Genomic DNA, 17599 nt, shown 5'->3' on the forward strand with positions numbered 1-17599 from the left:
AGGAATGCTGGGCAAGAAGCTGAGGAATAGGGAGGTGCAGGAGAGGAACCAATGTTTGAGGACTGCTGGGAGAAAAAAGGGAGGAGAGTGTCAGCAGTGGGAAATTGGGATAAAAAGACTGTGCATAAATCTCATGGATGAGGATAAGCCCCGAAATTTCTAAATAAATAATTTACAGCCCCATCATCAAGTGTTTTTGGGGGTCTGGGCTTGTCCAAGATGATTCAGGGACAAGCAAAGAAAAAAACCAAGAGTGAAGGTGTTTGTGTGGTGACACCATCTTTAGCTGGTCATGGCCACTTCCACCTGGAGCGTGTCCACTAATTTAATAGTGAACTTCTCATCTCCCTTGCCTCCCTGCAGCAAGCTGCTGTGCAGTAGATTTGAAGCACCCGAGGGGAAGGAATTGCACACCCTGACTCTGCTGCATTTCTCCAGCCAGGGCAAAGGCCTTTATCTGGGGTTGTTTACTGGAAAAGAGGGTAACTGTGGACAGGATTGGAAAAGAACGCTGTTTTTCTGACAGCAGGGAAGACTTCCATTTACAGAAGAAATGGAGATATATTAGAAATAGCACACTTGAGCAGCAATGAAGATGCAACAACAAAAAGGTAAGCCAAGACTTTTTACTTGATTAAAGATATTCGGGTCGAATATTATGTTTGCACTTAACCAAATATGGGAAAGTTGGAACACACTATTGGTTGTTCTGATTTATTCTTAATACCCTTTGGAAAGAAGGCAGTGGAAGAGCAAATAACCAATCAAATGTTTATCTGTGTGTTTGATAAGTGTCTGAGAAATGGTCTTATCCAACCAGGCAATGGCTACCAACCGGGTTAAAGTATAATGTGCTTTTGGCCAAGATTTCAGCATTCTTGATTAAGACAGCTTGCTTGCAATTGTTCTAATTAAAACAAGCTGTATGCAAGTACCATCAGAGGTCCTCTCTGTTCCCAGGAAAGCATCTTACTTGAAAGGAATTTCACCTTCCTGTTCAGGAGCACAATATCCAAAAAAGACTGAAAACACCCAGCACAAGTATGTTGATTATTAACTCTTGATCAGTCAAGCTGAAGACTTTGAAACATGGATATTTACAGTGAGAAACAGATCAGGTATTTGCCCAGATGAAGGCTCTGCCTTTTTTAGCATGACATAACTATAGTATGACATTACAAGCTCCTGTTTTGATGCAATACAGGCCAACATCACTAAGTGCTGAACATTGTGTGCCATTTACCTCCAAGAATTAAAAAAAATGCTTTGGTAATCTTACTGAAAATTCTTTACTCTTTAAGTTTTTGAAATCTGGCAAATAATACAGAAAACCACAGGTATTGTTCAAAATTGTAGCTTTTCTAGTTCTGCTACCATAGAAATCCTTGAAAGTGGGTTTTATATTTATGTGAGTTGTTATGCTCATGTGTAGTGACAGAATACTGTTCTGCCATATTGCTTTGAAACGTTTCACAATATGTACTATAGCAGTGTCTTCCACACTACCCTGCTTTTAAAAGTCAAAGACTTATAATAGCAATTTCCCATGCTTTCATTCAAAGCCTGAAAATATGCCTTGAGCAAGACATTAAATCAAAAGGAAAACATTGCCAGCTATTTGACTGTCTGTCCAGCTCCTTGGGAGGTAGTTTGCTGCTCCGCCAATGTGAAGAAATTCATATTACAAAAGCAAAATGAAAGAAAAGAGAAATTAAACAATAAGAGCAGCTTCAGCTCTGAGCAATTCTCTGAGTATTCCACAGCAATCAACTTTTCCCTTCTAGAAGAACAGCTTTAATTTGATCTTACTTTCACTGATTTATTTTCTGCTTCAGTTTTGAGCTTTTAAAAGGAAGTGTTTCCTTTTTCCAGTGTCTCTAATTGGAGATGTGAAGGACCTCTCTAACATCTGTAACGCTTCTACTCTTTTTTTCTCCTTTATGTTTGTTTGTCTTGGAGTTGCACATAAGCAAAATATCCAGTTCTGAGGAATCCATGTGGTGAGGGTGTTGGGTTGGGCTGCTGAACTATTCTGCGTGAACAGGTAAATTAGGACTAACCTCTTTGGATGAAACCAGTTAAAAATGGTTTTAAATCTCAATCTGCTGGATGTTGGCAGCTTAGGAGGCAACAGTGGGTAGTATCTGCTTGTACTGGCAGAAGGAGCTTTCTTGTCATTTCTGCTAGCTTTGCAATGAATTTCATTTTGTGCAGTCAATATGTGCTTGATTTCCTGCTGTGGGTGGAGAGAGGTCGTCTCATAACTATCAATTCAGGCATCCAGCAGGAAATTTGTTGGGAAAAAAACACAACAAAACCACCACAACCAAACCAAACAACTGACTGGAAAAAAGCCTTTCTCCCTAGACCTACTTGCTACACCAAGGGGAGGATGACACATTTCACGGTCACTGTAGGTCTCCTCTATTATACATCAATGCCAGTCTTCACTAAAATGTTGTTAATTTTCAGCCAATTCTCTTGTATTTGTCCCATAAAACAACCTCATTTACTTAGTGTAGGCCCCTATCTCCATATATTGTTCTTGCTCCCTAGTGTCTATTCATTACTTCAATAAAACCAAGGAGGAAACATAATTCTTATGCTGATGTTTATCTCAAAGGCTTCTCACCTTCTGCCAGCTCCTTTTCAAAGCTGAGATGCTTAAGACTTGTCCAGTTGGATTTTGCTTAACTCTGAGAATAGAGATACCAAATGGTTTCTGGACAACATGTTTCAGTGCCTACATATTCACATTATGGCTTCTCTGCTTTTTGGGGAGGATTTTTTGCTTGGGTTTTTTTTTGGATTTTTTCAAAATGCTATTGGAGTAAGGACAGCTGCTGCTTTTCCATTTGGTGTGCAGATCAAAGAGATGTGCCTTATCCTGTCCGGCAGAATGGGAAAAATGATTTGTGGACATTCTTTCTCTTGAGTAGGGGAAAAAAATGGTAATTTTAACTCCTTCATGGTTATGATTCAGTCTTGAGTGGGCTGTAAAATCATGTCATGTTTTTTTCCCTTTCACTATATGAAGAAGGAATTTTTATCTTAAAAATGCCATTGTGGTTTCCATCCTTGAGAACTGTTAAAACTCTTCTGTTTCCAAATCGCTCCCTCCCATGAAGCAGCTGAGATGACTCTACCTTAATTTCAAATGCAGCACTTGCATGTGGCATAGACTTTATGGTGAAAGACTTATTCTTTTGCAGGTGAACTGCAAAAGCGCTAGAAATATCTTGTGCTCAAGTTGTCACAAAAGGTCTTTGTATAACTTGAGCAGTCACAGGAACATTAAAATTAACTTGGAACACTGGAATGAGCTTGGCTAGTGATAAAAATGCAAACCATAGATTCAAAAGGACAGCAGTCTTTTCCCGGTCATCTTCCTCTGGGCATGCTTAATGGGAGAAGGGCTGGGAGTACTCAGCACTCCCAGCCCAGTTGGTGCTGTCAGATATGCACATGTATCCAGGACACAGTATGATGGACCAAAGGAGATCCTAAGAGATCTTTTCTGCTCCTCATTCAGCTATTTGTACCTTCAGCTTTTCTAAAATCCATTGTGTTCTTGTCCACTTAGACACCATGTACTCTACAATGGCATTAAACTGTACAGATTATGTTTGCTAGTTGCCAAGTGTAAGTTAAAGTTCCTGTCATGCAGAAATACTGTTTTCCCAGTGTAATAAGCATAGAACAAAAACTGTGTGAGGATATTGGTGGTAATGCAAAATGTGCCCTGTGAGATGAAACACACTGAATAATGTAGCTTGCAGACACAGGTGAAAAAATTGCTCCAGGAGATTCAAGGTTCACTGTAGTGCAAACAGAAATCAGGGGCGACCTGTTCTGTGTTCTCAAGACATAGTGAATACATCCTTCTTGCCACTGCTTACCTTTTGCTGGGTCAGGTATTTTAATATACTATGGGAGTTTTCTCTTTGAGAAAAAAATCCAAGGCTCAACTTCCTGTCTTTCAAACAGGATTTCATTTTGTTATCCTTGCAAATTTTAATTTAAGTGTTTTGGAAACGTCAATCTTTGTTTAAGAAAATGGTTGTAAAATTCTTGGTTTTAGCAGCTAGCAAATTCATCTCCAGGGCAGAAAGTTTAAAAGTTTTTAGAGATGAGCATGACCTGGGTATCAGTTGTATATAATTTTGTTGTGCTTTGTGAAGGGCAAATATATTGTGCTGAATGGAGAACTGGGCTACTTCAGTAGCTGTTGAACACTTTCTCCTAGTTCAGGATTTCGTATGTGCTGTCTGTGTACTTTAATTGTTGGTTTCTGCATTGTTGTTTGCTAACCCTAATATAACAAGTATAGCTTGTCTGTTCCTCCATTCAGGTGAGTAGGGAGAAAAAGTGGAACATCCATCTATCTTGAGGAGAGTGGAGAAAGAGTGATCAATTCAAAGAAGTTATTCTGAACTAGGCACATTTTGCACTCTCCTAGGAGCTCACAAATAACATATATCTTATGGGCAGATGCTAATCTTGTGTGTGTGTGTTCATGTGTGTGCAAAATACTCATTTTAGACACTAAAGGCCTCATACATTGACTTGGGTGTCTGTAGATAGTACTTGCTGAAAAGGAAGAGCAATAATAGTGGCAGTCTGAAGGAAAAGAAGCTACCAAATGAGGTTTTCCTTACTTGTCATTTGTCATGATGATTCCCATTCAATTACATAATTTTGGAGCAGGTACCAGCAGGCTTTCAAAAGAGCCATGGAGCCTATCACAGATTACTGCTGTGCCAAATATGATGTTGCTAGTCATATACGTGGGACTGGAGGAAGAAAAATACCCAGCAATCTGCCTTAACTTAATCCAGATGGTCAAGTTTATGTTTTCTTTAAAATGCAAACTGTCTCCAGTGAATTCATTAGAACCATATTGCAGCTTTCTTTTCTAGTATAATTTTAGCAGCTAGATTAAAAAGCCTGGGTTGGCCAAACTAATCTCAAGTGCCCAATTATTTTCTTTTTGAAGGATTTAAACTATTCAACGAATCTTTTTCTTCTCCCTCCCCCCCCTCGCCCCTGCTTTTTCTCATCTAGATTTTCTTTCCCTTCTCTATTTTTTTTTAAGTACACCAGGGTACAACACTGAATTATTGGCTTAGGGTATCTAGAGATAGCTAATACATTGTGTTTTGTCTGGGATTAATGAAGGTGTTTGAATGCTATGGAGCAGTAATTGCAAGGTATTCAGCCAATGCTTCTGCCTTGCTCCTACCTATGGCTGGATCAGTTTATTGAATAAGAATCATTGGTCCTAAATAAGATGGATGTTTTTACCCATGCTTCCAGACTCTTCTTCCTATAATTTTGTGTTATTTTGGATTTTCTTCTTAACTTATTTTAAAGATTTGCCAAAAATACCCAAAATTTGGGACAAAGGCTCTTATTTAATAATTAAATTTAAATTTAATCCTATTTAATCTTGTTTAATTAAAGAAGGCTAAAACCGAAGTAATTCTGAGAAACTAAATAAAATGTTTTTATGTGAATTGATTCTGGTAGAATTAAATCTTTAAAGACACTCTAATGGCTGCTACTAGTGGAGGAAAAAATTCCGTCTGAATAAAAGACTCCAAGAAAATACCAAACTACTAGCACCAATGAATGAGTATGCCTGGGGTTTTCATCATATGTATTAGGCAATTTTCAAGTGAAGCCTTTTCTGTTTTCTGTTTCCATCCCTGCAGTGAACTTGAACTTTAATATTCAGAGACTAGTGCTTGCACATGAGCCAGTGAGATGCAATCAACCATAGTAATGTTTGGACAGTGTTTGCTGTACCTGGAACAATTTGTCTTGTGAGAGAATGCAGAAAGAGTTAGAGGTGGAATCAAGATGCTTAGAAACTTGTCACCTGTTCCAAAATCTTTACAAATGCATTTCAGGTATCATGGGATAGAAGATTCTGAGATGCTACGAGGAGACCTAGGACCACAAGATAGACACCTGGTACAAGTTTCTGGAATCATTACAGTAAGACATATTCCCAGAAGCATATGGGATTCAAACTTTGGGCTCACAATGATGGAGGGGTTTTTGGGGTTTTTGGGTAAGCTTTTGAAAACATACAGTCATTCAAGCTTGTAGAAATGCTGTCATTGCAGTGAGTCTGGAATTTTATCACATTTTTCTGTGCCATGTTTCTAAAAGCCTGGTCTGCCTGACAAAACAGCTATATCTATTTTATTTTCTATATTTCTTTGGGGGTCTGTTGAAGACCTAGTGGAAATATTCATAATTGCATTTCAGAGTGGTATAAAAACACATGAGAAACTTCCTTCTTTTGTTGGATTTCTTTTTGTTTGGTTGGGTTTTTTTTGTTTTTCAAAAAGGTAATGCTTTGTGATGATAAATTACCTGAGGTGGTTTATGCCTGTTGGAGCTCTTGTGAGCTCACCCACCTAAACTTTCAGTAGCCCTTTTTGCTGGGGATGCCAGTATTTCCCAAGTCTCCTGGGATATCTGAATCATAAAACAAGCTTATTTCCCTCTAGGCACTATTCTAATCTCAACAAATCATGAATTCAATGCAGTTTTGGACACAATTTCCAAAAACCAGTGTGTCTTTTGGTGAAGGATTTTTCTGACAAAACCCAACAAGTCTTCCTCTAGGAAAGCTGCTTCTTTTAGAGGAACTGTCACCAAAAAGAAGGTGAGTAAATACTAGGTTTAGTGCATGGCAGGGGATGGCCCTAGGCAGCATGAGTGCTTTTCTTCAGTTAATGATCTTCAGTTTTCTACAATTCTGTTGTGAAACAACAGTATAACAAAGACCATGACAGCACTGCTAGCACTTTTAACTTATAGCTGTACACCATACAGCTTCATCCTTCTGCTTTTTTTCTCTTCTGCCAAGAAAAAAACCCGAATAGCCAGAATTAGTGCTCCTTTAGTACCAGTTCCTTGCTTGCTTAGCAATTTTATTCAAAAAACCAGATGATTTTGTATGTGAAAGAGGGCTGGTAGGGACCTCTGTGTGAGGTTCTTGGAAGGGTAATCTCATTCCAAAAATCTAGGTGGCTGGAATTCCCTCCCCCTCCCCTTTAATACAAATCCTTAAGTGTCAAGTCAGGCAGAAAATTAGTCTAGTCCACATTTATTTTACTGAATGGCAGTCAACTCCTGCCTAATCTTTCAACATATATTTGTTCAATGGATCAACAGATTGTGTAAGCAGCATGACGGATGGGTTTAGAAATGTGTCTGCTTATGTTTGGTTTGTACTGAACCACTGACCATTTTGTGTGTGAATTCATCATAAATTACATCTCCAGGTTACCCAGTACAAGTGAGGAGGGGAAATCCTTGTTCTCAGTGCTGAAAGGCACCTTACACAGCTGTCAGCTTCCAGAAAGGAAGCTGAATCACATCAGTACAACTTTAGCTCTGTTTTTCCAAAGCTGAATGGGTATGGTTCTGCTTTCACAAGATTTTGCTAATTGCAACTCTACTGCTCTTTGAAGATAACATAAGGTAAAAGGCAAGAACTGTTATTGTGAATTAAATGTGTGATAATTAGGGAACAAGGATATGATAGGGATTGTGTATGTTATTTTAGGTGCATTTGACAAAACCAAGGCTAAGCAACACCAGAAATACATAAGCTTTTTAAATAATGAAAATACATATTAAAATTTCATTGGTACAACAAATGAAGAAATGGCCTGATGGGTTGTATTTAATAATATGTGAAAGCCAGCCAGGAGGGTGCCACATCAACAGGAGTGTGAACTGTTGTAAATACTTTGATTAACTCTTCCTAATCTGAAAATTGTTTTTAATATACTCAATGTGTAACTACTGCTGCAGTGAGAGATGAAGGAACAGGAGGAAGTTCCCAGATCTAGAAAGTGCTCTTCTGCAAACAGGAAAATGGGGCATTTCCATGTACTCTACTCCTTGCCTGAAAATGACCAAGGTGTAGGGGACATCAAAATTACCGGAGTCCTGCCAAGCACCCCTTCCCAGAGGCCGGGAAACCAAAATACAATGTCTTCTACCTTTGGTGATTGCATTGTTTTTGAGCCACTGCCTACACAGAGAGCATAGGCATGTGGCAAATGCCACAATGCTTCCTTACCCACATGCATCCTTTCACAAGGTTGGGTAAGGGCTTAAAAAGGGAGAAAAGGTGAATAAAGGGTCACCTTCATTGTTGCCACCCATCCTTACTTCCATCTAAAAGTTAAGGTATTGAAAATAATTTTGAAGATGAAAGAGGGTTGCCTTATTCTATCTATGTTTCTGGAGGCAGTGAGCCCCAGATGTGACTCCCTGCAGCCTGCCCCAAGCTTTGGTTAAACAGGTTGAACTAGAACTGAATGGCATTGGACAAGAAAGACTATGGGAAGAGAGCCAGAGAAGAAGAAAGACACTAGGCAGAGGACTAGGTTTCTTTATGCAGGCAGTAGGGAGAAACTGAAGGAGAGTGATGTTGTGTACTTTGCTCTTGTAGATGGTTATGTTCTCATGAAGGCAAGTTTTTGATTCATGTGGGTTTTTTGGTGGGATTTATGTTATCCTCTTTTTTTAGTCTTTTGTGCATTGAAACTTTTTAGTCTCTTGTTCATTGAGAATTTTTAGGATTGGTAGAAAATTTTTGAATTTTTTGAAAGGCTAGACTTCAATGGAAGGCATGCACTAAATTTTTTTTTAAAGAAAGCAGAGGAAAAAAGCAAATTGTCTCAACCAATGTGCATATAATTATGTTTTAATTTAATTTTTTTAATTTTGTGTTGAAGAGTAAATTTGTCATTTCTCCTGGAATAATGTTTCCAACTTTCAGTTCAGCAGAAAAATAATTTCTTTCTGATGATCTCTAATAAGATCTGAAGAACCTGATAAGTAAAAAAAAAAAATGAGAAGGAGGAAAGCAGCTTAGACATTACAAAGAAGAAAGCAGGAGTGAGAAATTGAGCATATCTATAGAACAAGATTTAGGGCACAGAAACAAAAATGGAGCTTGTAACAGAGAGTAGCATGAATGCTACCCTATGAGCTTGGATCTACTTTTTCTTAACCATCATCCTCTAAGACAAAAAAAATCTAACACCTATTCAGTATAGTAGTCCCTGGGGTATCATTTTAGTAATTTTACTTACTGTATTTCTTTTATATAGGTCATAATGCTGACTGAAATTTCCTTACCCTCTTCTGTCTTGCTGAGGTGCAGGGGGCTTTAGAAACTGCTTCTAGAATACAGTGTTTTCCAAATATTGGCTCAGGGAATAAAATGGCTGTGAATGCCCATGTTTGCTGACATAAATAATCCTACACTGTCCTTGTGAATACTTTTGTTGTTTTTTCCGTTCCCTTTAGAAAAAAAAAAAAGATGTGAGTGGATGGTTTGAGTACCCCCTTAAGTACCATTAAAGGTTTCAAATATCACATTCTTGCTTTTATCTTTAGTTTATTTTCAGCTCTTCCTCGAAACAATACAGAGTTCCTTTCTTAACCAAAAACTGTAGTATTATTGCCAGTTTCTTGATTTTGAAAAAAATAAATTACATTATTAAATCAAAACAAAAAGCTCTTCACCCAGGAACAAATGAATAAACTTACCAATGCACAGATAGAAATATGAATAGGTATCTTCACTATTTTTACCGCTACTGCTTAATATAATACACTGTCTACAAATATAAGTGTGATTTAGTGAATGACTCCATTTCATCCATGCCCTTGTGTGTATATACACTAAATATCAAGGTTGTGACAGAAATGCTTGCACATTAAAATTCATCATTTTCTCTCAGTGTGAAGTATTTGTGAGGCCAGCAAATTGAAAATTGTACTACAAGAAAAATATCAGCTCATTCGAGAAGTAATTCCTTTAGAAGTGTGTATTACTTCTATATCACTATCTAATGAGATAATTTGTTGTTGTAATGATTAACTACAGAAATTCAGTTAAAATATCTGCAGCCCCTCTACCAATAAAAAGGGGATTGCTGTTTGTAACTAAGGCTAATTGAAAATCTGATTTCTTTTCAAGAATCATGTTATCTTTTCCATAGAAAATCCATTTTTGTTGTTGAAAATATAATTCCTTCTGTTGTCAGATGCTGCAGTCTTCTTTGTCCTCAGGTTCCTCCCTCTCCTAGTGCTTAAAATTTCTGACCGGGTTTCATTGTGGGAATTCTGGAGGAAATACAACCACTCTGAATACAACTAATGCATCCCAAGAAAACATGGGTTAACTGGGCAGATTTATCTACAAGAATATGGACATGAAATCTTCAAATTAGAAGCCCCATGTAATTTGATTATAAAACATATTTTTAAAACTTTGTTTTTGTCCCTTGAAAGTTTATCTCCGTCTTGCCCCTTTCTTCATAATACTTTGAATAATTTCAACTTGGAAAGATAAGTACTCTTTTGAAGCTTGAGGTTGCCATGTAAGTCCAACAACTCAAAAGTAGGTCTCAAAGTGGTTTTCATTCTGGTTTGAGTGCTGCACTCAAGGTACACAAATTACAATTTATTCTCATTCCGGTTGCTTTTAAACCATATAATATAGCTGCAGTAGCATGAATCCACTCTTCAAAGTGTTGAAAAAGATCCACAAAGAGAGGGTAAACAGCAGAAAACTTATGGTGTGTCACACCGATCCCTTTGCCAACACTGGCAAGTGTTTAGCTGTCACTGAGACAGAAGATGCGGTGCTGGGGCACACACAGGTGTAAACAGTGTTAGTGCTGCAGTCCTCTCTGAGACGTCTTCTGAGTAGCCTTAAAACATGTCAGACATAAAGAGATTCAGAGACACTTAAGCATGGTCCCCCCCATGTTATGCATCTGCTCCCTTCTGCAAGTAACCAAGAAATTCAGCATTGGATATCAAGCTCTTCTTCACAGATTTCTCTTTCTTGAACCGTGCAGTTGGAATTTTGTTTATTCAAGCCAAAGACTTCTCTCATGGATGTTTTAAAATAAATATTTTAAAAACTTTTGGCTTTTAAAAACTAGGAGTTTGCTATTTTTGCCACCTGGTTCCTAAACTGGCAAAACTACCTTTGTTTTATTCTATCAAAAGGGTGTTTCAATGTGTTTTTTTCTTTTTTCTGTCTGCTGCTTAACTTGCTTTTTATTAATGTTAGAGATTAGTAAAAAAAGCTTCAGTGTTCTTTTGTGAAGGAAGATACAGTACAGCACAGTAGAGTAGAGTGGCTGGCTAAGAGCCAGCTTGTTTTTAATCATCTGCTAAAGAAATACATTGCAGTTTTAGATGGTTACTGACATTTTCATATGGAAGCATGTTTTGATTAGTGTCTTTCTTTGCTTTTCACATATAAATTGGGAAGGTTTCAAGTGGTTTCAGCAGTAGGATCTGGTTTGAATAGAGTCTGAAAATATGGCATTGGAGCGTGCTAGAACAGAAAAAGCACTCCTGGTGAAAAAGCAATGGAGAATATGTTTTAGGAGAAGGCCAGCCTGTGGAAGTGAAGTCTCGTAAGGTGCCTTGTCCTTACTCTTGCAGCATCAAGGGTTCAAGATCCATAGCATGGCATGGAAATATTACTCTTTGAACCCCTATCTCCAAGTGGTTTCTGAAGTTTTTCTGGCAGGCAGGGAGAGATCATTCTGGTTCAGGATGTTATCAACCCCATGTAAATTGTCAGGAATGGCTTTCCTGAGCAGCCTCTTGGAGGCTTTTTAAACACACTGTCTCTCACTCTTATTTGTCTGCTTAATAACAGAAACATCGCTTACCATCTTCTGTATTGTGCTTGAGATTCACATCTAAAATGCCATGTAAAAGCTAGGCAGTGCTAATCTATAGTGGCAGCTTGTTAAAATGTCATGGTGATGCATTTGTAACAACTCTAACATAAGATAAATGTGACAAGTGTTAATTCCAGACACCCACAATCCTGAAACTGAGAACAGCTTAGTAAAGCACTTTGAATTTCCTAAGGACATCTGAGGTCTATGGTTACAACATCTCAGTCTGCTTTTACCTGAGCATGTCAGGCTGCTTTTACCTGAAAAATTAAAATGTTACATTAATGATTCAAGATTAAATGATGAATGCTTGTTTTTAAAAGAGGTTAGGGCAAAAATGCTATGCATATGTTTGAAATCTGCAAACATTTCTTATTCTGCAGACAAAGAGAAGGAAACTGTGGGGTAAGAATTCCCATGGATTGCCCCATGGGAAAAGAAATAAGGTAATACCCAAGCACCAAGACCTATGCATTAGCACTACTTCATTTGTGAGTGTCCCTCTTAATGAGATTTTCCTGACAAGTCTGTGTCATGGGCACAAAAGATCCTGATGCAAAGAGGAAGCCAGTCTAGGGGAGGAAGATATAACTGTTCTTCAGATGACATGTTCTTAGAATGATGTCCCTTTTCGGTTTGAGTGGGAAGTTCTGTACACAATAGTGTTGAAAGGTAGGCCCATCAGTATACAGTGAAAGCAATAACAATTGCAGAGATTTGGAAATCTTCGTTTAAAAATGAGGGAGGCAGAAAAAGTGAAACTACATTATCTTCAAATGACTTTTATCTATGGGATTTCCATGTGGAAGGTGTTAAAATAATGAAAAGCCTGATGTCAAATTAGAAGAAAGTGCAAGATATCAACCATGTCCTGAGGAACCACTGAACAAACAAGTACCTTGCTAGTGCTAGTGACTCCAAGAAGCTGAAAGGCCCTTGTATCACAGACCAGTAAAAGGTGCTTGGGGTGGGGGTAATATCGTGCAGCTGCAGAACAAGGACAGGATGGTGGGCAAAAAAAAAGATGAGAGGTGTGTGAGCAGTCTGCAAACCACGAGGCAGGGTCTCAGCTATACTATGTTGGGTTTGGAGGTTAAAACATGGTTTGTGCATAACTGCTAGAAAAGAGTACAGAGAAACCTCTTTCATATGGCAAAAGAATGAAGCTTATAATGGGGATGTGTATGTTTTACTATGTGGGGCTCATTTGGAACAGTGGAACTGTGCAGAAAGAGGGATTCCTTTCCCATCATAAATCTCATACACTGATATTTTTCATCTCCCAGCAAGAGCAATATAAGAAGCTTCACTAAAAAGACAATAATTATGGTATCTTTTCCTCTGTTCTTTCTAGGTTATTCTGTTGTGAAATATTTTTCCAGAAACTGCTGTTCTCTGTAGATATTTAGACACAGAAAAAGGTTTCTGGGTTCTAGATCACAAACAATTAAGAGCTGTCTATGTAGAGAATAACTACAAAGAAGCAGGGAGAGAGATAATTAATCTTTATCCTATTTGCTAAAAATTTCACTTAGCCTTGAAATAGATTACGTACCTCTATCCTTTTTCTTTCTATCTATCTTTTTCTCTTTTTTTGCCCTCTAGCTCTTAACCCCTGAAAATATCCTAAAAATGGTGGGTTTTTTAATAGAGGAAAGTATTTTTACTTTGATGTTATTTTTTCCTCTGAAGCAAATGATGCAGTTATTCTGCATACTTACAGCAATTTTCCCTGACACTCCACTACATCTTCCTTTGGTTTTTCTTCCTTTGTGTGAGATATGGTTTCTTTATTGAAGTTATAATGAGCTTATCTTCATGAATCACTAGAGATCAGCCAGGCTAAACTCTCTGCATTAAAGTTCACCCAACAGTATTCACTGTAACCCAATGTTTAAATGAAATATCTCCTTATTATACAAACCAGGTGCAATAGTAAGTATGTAAAAATTACAGATCTACCAGTATAATTTACTTATTTTTATCATAGAATATCTTAGTTTGGAAGAGACCTTAAAGATCATCTAGTTCCAACCCCCCCTGATATGGGTACAGACACCTTCCACCAGACCAGGTTGTTCAAAGCTCCATCCAGCCTGGCTTCAAATATTTCGAGGGGTGAGACATCCATAGCTTCTTTGGGCAACCTGTTCCACTGCCTCACCACCCTTACAGTAAAAATTTTTTCCTAATATCTGATCTAAACCTATTTACTCTCAGTGTGGGCCATTCCTCCTTATCCTGTTCTGTTCACCACATACTCTTGCAAAAAGCCCCTGTCCAGCTTCCTTGGTACTGGAAGGCCACAATTAATTCACAGTAAAGTCTTCTTTTCTCCAGGCTAAACAATCTCAATTGTCTCAGCCTTTCCTCATAGGAGAGATGCTCCATCCCTCCAATCATCTTGGTGGCCTCCTCTGGATTCATTCCAATGTCATTCCTTTGCTGGGGACCCCAGAGCTGATGCAGCACTTCAGGTGGGATCTCAACAGAGTAGAGTAGAGGAGCAGGAAGAATTTATAAATGGTCAAAAGACTATTTTTCTATCAGGTAGCTATGCAACAATTAAAAAGGGTGCAAACCTTTAATAATATTCCAAAACACTTGTTACATTGAAACAAAGCAGAAGTTTAGCCCCTTAAAAATAAAAGGAAAATTATTTGGATTTAAAAAAATCTGTATTCAGTATAAGGCAGGAAAAGAGCATTGAAACTCTTTTTCTTACCTTACACTTACTTTGAAATTGTGTAACTCATGTGTAGCTCCTTCTCATTTCACATAGTTTCTAATTGTGAACTGAACAGGAGGAACAAGTGCTGTATATCTGGAAAAGAAACTTTCTGGCTTAATTTTTACACCTTTCTCTTTAGGAAATACCTTCTTCAGGGCTAAGATTCTGTTTGGAAGCTAGATTCTTAGTACTTAAATTAGCTCTTTTAAGAGAGAAGTTAGACAGTGAGTTGGCATCTTGTTCTTCTGGTCTGGGAAATGTCTTATAGAACTACATGTACTGTCAAGGGCAGGAGTGAAAGGTGGGGGAATTTGAAGCAATGGCAATACAGCTGCTTTTAAAGGCTAGAGGAGCATGAAGACTCCCTCTAGGACGCTCTGTCCAGTGTGACCAAAATCTCTCATTAAGATTTCCAGTAGAAACTTCTAAATAAATTTATTTGTAGTTCTTTGACCATAGTTGTAGTTTTGAAGTATTTTTTTCTTTGTAGTAGGCTGTTTTCCTTTCTGCTTTAATGTATACAATGTGGTACTTGTTTGCATAATCTCCTGAGGTTTTATTGCGCAATTAATCTGCATGTTGTTCTTAAGCTTAAAGATGAACCTGTCCTATAATGTCTTCCTTCTCTTATTCCATTATTTGCAAATCTGGGAAATGGTCACTGAGTTCAGAAAGCAGTGGGACATGACAGTCCATGGAAACTCTCTCATGTCGCATTAATCAAGGAGACAGATGACGAGTGACTCTGTACTTTTCAAGTTGCGGGATTTTAAGTTTTATGACTTTGGCTGTGGAATCTGCTGCTGACTGTAAGCAAACAGCTTAATCACTCTGTGTCTCTATAAAATGGTTATAATAATTCTTTGTTGCATCAATGTTATGATGAAAATGAAGCAATGTTTCTAAGTGGTGGGTAGTGTGGCTGTAAAGTCAGGCAGTGAAAGCTAATCCGATTGCATCCCTATTTGCTGACAAAAAGTTATTTAACAGTAGTCCTTGGATTTCTATGCACAATATGCCTGTCTGTGTGGAGAAAAAGTGATATAGCTGTAAATCCATGGCCAACATGGTTTGTAAATGAGAGAGAGGGAGGGAAGCTCTGGGGTAGCTCCTCAGGCTGCATGGAGTGAGGAGTACTGATGAGTCATGTCTAGGCAAGGATGAAATGTGTGCATCTCTCTCCTCAAACATGGATTTATTTTTATTGTTTGGGGCTTTGCAATAATCTTGATCTCTCTCCTTTTGGCATGGCTTGTACCTCTGAGTAATGCCCATCACAGACATATGATCATAAACACCAAAATTATTTTATGACTGAATCTAGTTAGCCCTGAATCTTCTCATCTACCCACTCATGTCCACCACTGGATGTAAATCAGCTTAGTGCCAGTTGGCAGCTGTCTTGTCCCCTCTTGGATGCACAATGGACAAGCAGCAGTGGGGCAGCATAATGCTTTTCTTTTGGAGAAAATGAACTGGGACCGGAGTATGTAACTTGGTGTCTTTGTCATGGTGACCCCATGCATGAGGTGACTGCTGCCAAAAACACTCCTTCTCAAGGTTAGTGTACTGATTTAATCAGATTTTTGTGAGCAGCTGTGGAAAGCCTTGTTGAGGAAGGGTGCTCTCTTTTTGCCAAGGGGGAATTGGCAGTACAGCCAGATGAGCTAGATATTTCCTTCTTCTGAGAGCTGAGCTGCGCAAATCTGCATGTCCCCCCGGTCATGATGGTGCTGCTGGCAGACTCAGCATTGACTGCCTGAGCTGCAGCTGGTGCTGCTGCTGGCCTTGCTTGAACCAACTTGCCTGGGCTAAACCTGCCTCTGCATTTACACTCAGGGTGACAGGTCAACAGGTCCTAGTTTTCCTTTGCATCAGGTGCCTACTCACGTCTTAGCTGCCTACACAATTCAGGCAGCCTTTAGAAGAGTGTGGTCTAACACTATCTTAAAATTCTAATGGTAAGGACACCAAATAGGCCCAAGGGGGACTACAGGAAGGTGAAGTGCACAACACTCTTCCATAGTGTTCATTTTCCTATGATAATGATTTGTCTACTTCAGACATAAGGTGGTAAAGATGGTCCAAAAGTCAAAATTCTAGCTTTCTGAAACAAGAAGTAGAAATTCCAAGCTTTCCTACAGAAAGGAGAAGTAAATATCTTTGTGTTGGGGTTTAAGATTTTCTTTTTTTTTCTTTCTCTCAGGGAATTTTTCTTCCCATTTGTTGCCTGGAAGATGATGAGCAGAGAGTATTAAGAGACAAAAACATGGTTGGGCATCTTCAAATTCCACTGAGATGGTCCTGGAGGAGGAGGGGGGAAGGGGTATGGTTGCAGCAGTCTCTTAGCTGCGGAGAGAGCTCTCTGCCTGGGGGGTTTCTCTTGGGAAGCAATATCATGAGATGCTGAGGTCTAACCAAGACTTATCTGGAGGTCAGGGGCTGGGGTCAGTCCTTTCTCTTCTCTGCATTCAGAGGGGAGAGCGGCCATGTGTAGTGTGGGGAGCGGGTGCCTGTCCTTCCCTTGACAGGGCTGAACTGTAGTTTGATCCTGGGGTCTGTCTATTTCTTTTTTCCATTTTTACTGGCTGCCGACATCAATTGCTGCTCGCTTGGGCCTGCCCGCCTTCACCATAGCTACCAGTGAGTGACGCCAAGGTCCACTGCTGCCCAACTGGACCTGCTTGCCCCTGCTGTTTCCTGCCACTGCTCTGGGGTCGTTTGCTACACTTGGCTGGACTTCCCCCTAAGTTTGGCCCCCAGGGTTTCCTCCTGCTGTACTAAGGTTTTTGCTACACTCTAGTTCCACCCCTGCCCCCCAGAGTCTATGCCACAGCTGTTCCTGCTGCTGTGCTGGGGTTGTTGCTACACTTTGATTTGCTGCCCTTGGATCTGTTCACCTGCTGTTCCAGCCCATTGCTCCAAGGTTTCTGCTACAGTCCAGGTCATGACCTGGAGTGACACTGAGACTGGTGGCTCCCCATGAGTTTCACAAGAGAAAACATCTTCCCTTGCCTGAGCTACCATGACGGCGTGAGGGAGCCTCGACCGGGCCGCGCACAGCGCCCCCTGCAGTCGCGGGGGAACCACTGCACCCGCCCGGCCCGCCCGGAGGCAG

The sequence above is a fragment of the Geospiza fortis genome, unplaced genomic scaffold (assembly GCF_000277835.1).
Source record: "Geospiza fortis unplaced genomic scaffold, GeoFor_1.0 scaffold12, whole genome shotgun sequence".
Lineage (NCBI taxonomy): Eukaryota > Metazoa > Chordata > Aves > Passeriformes > Thraupidae > Geospiza > Geospiza fortis.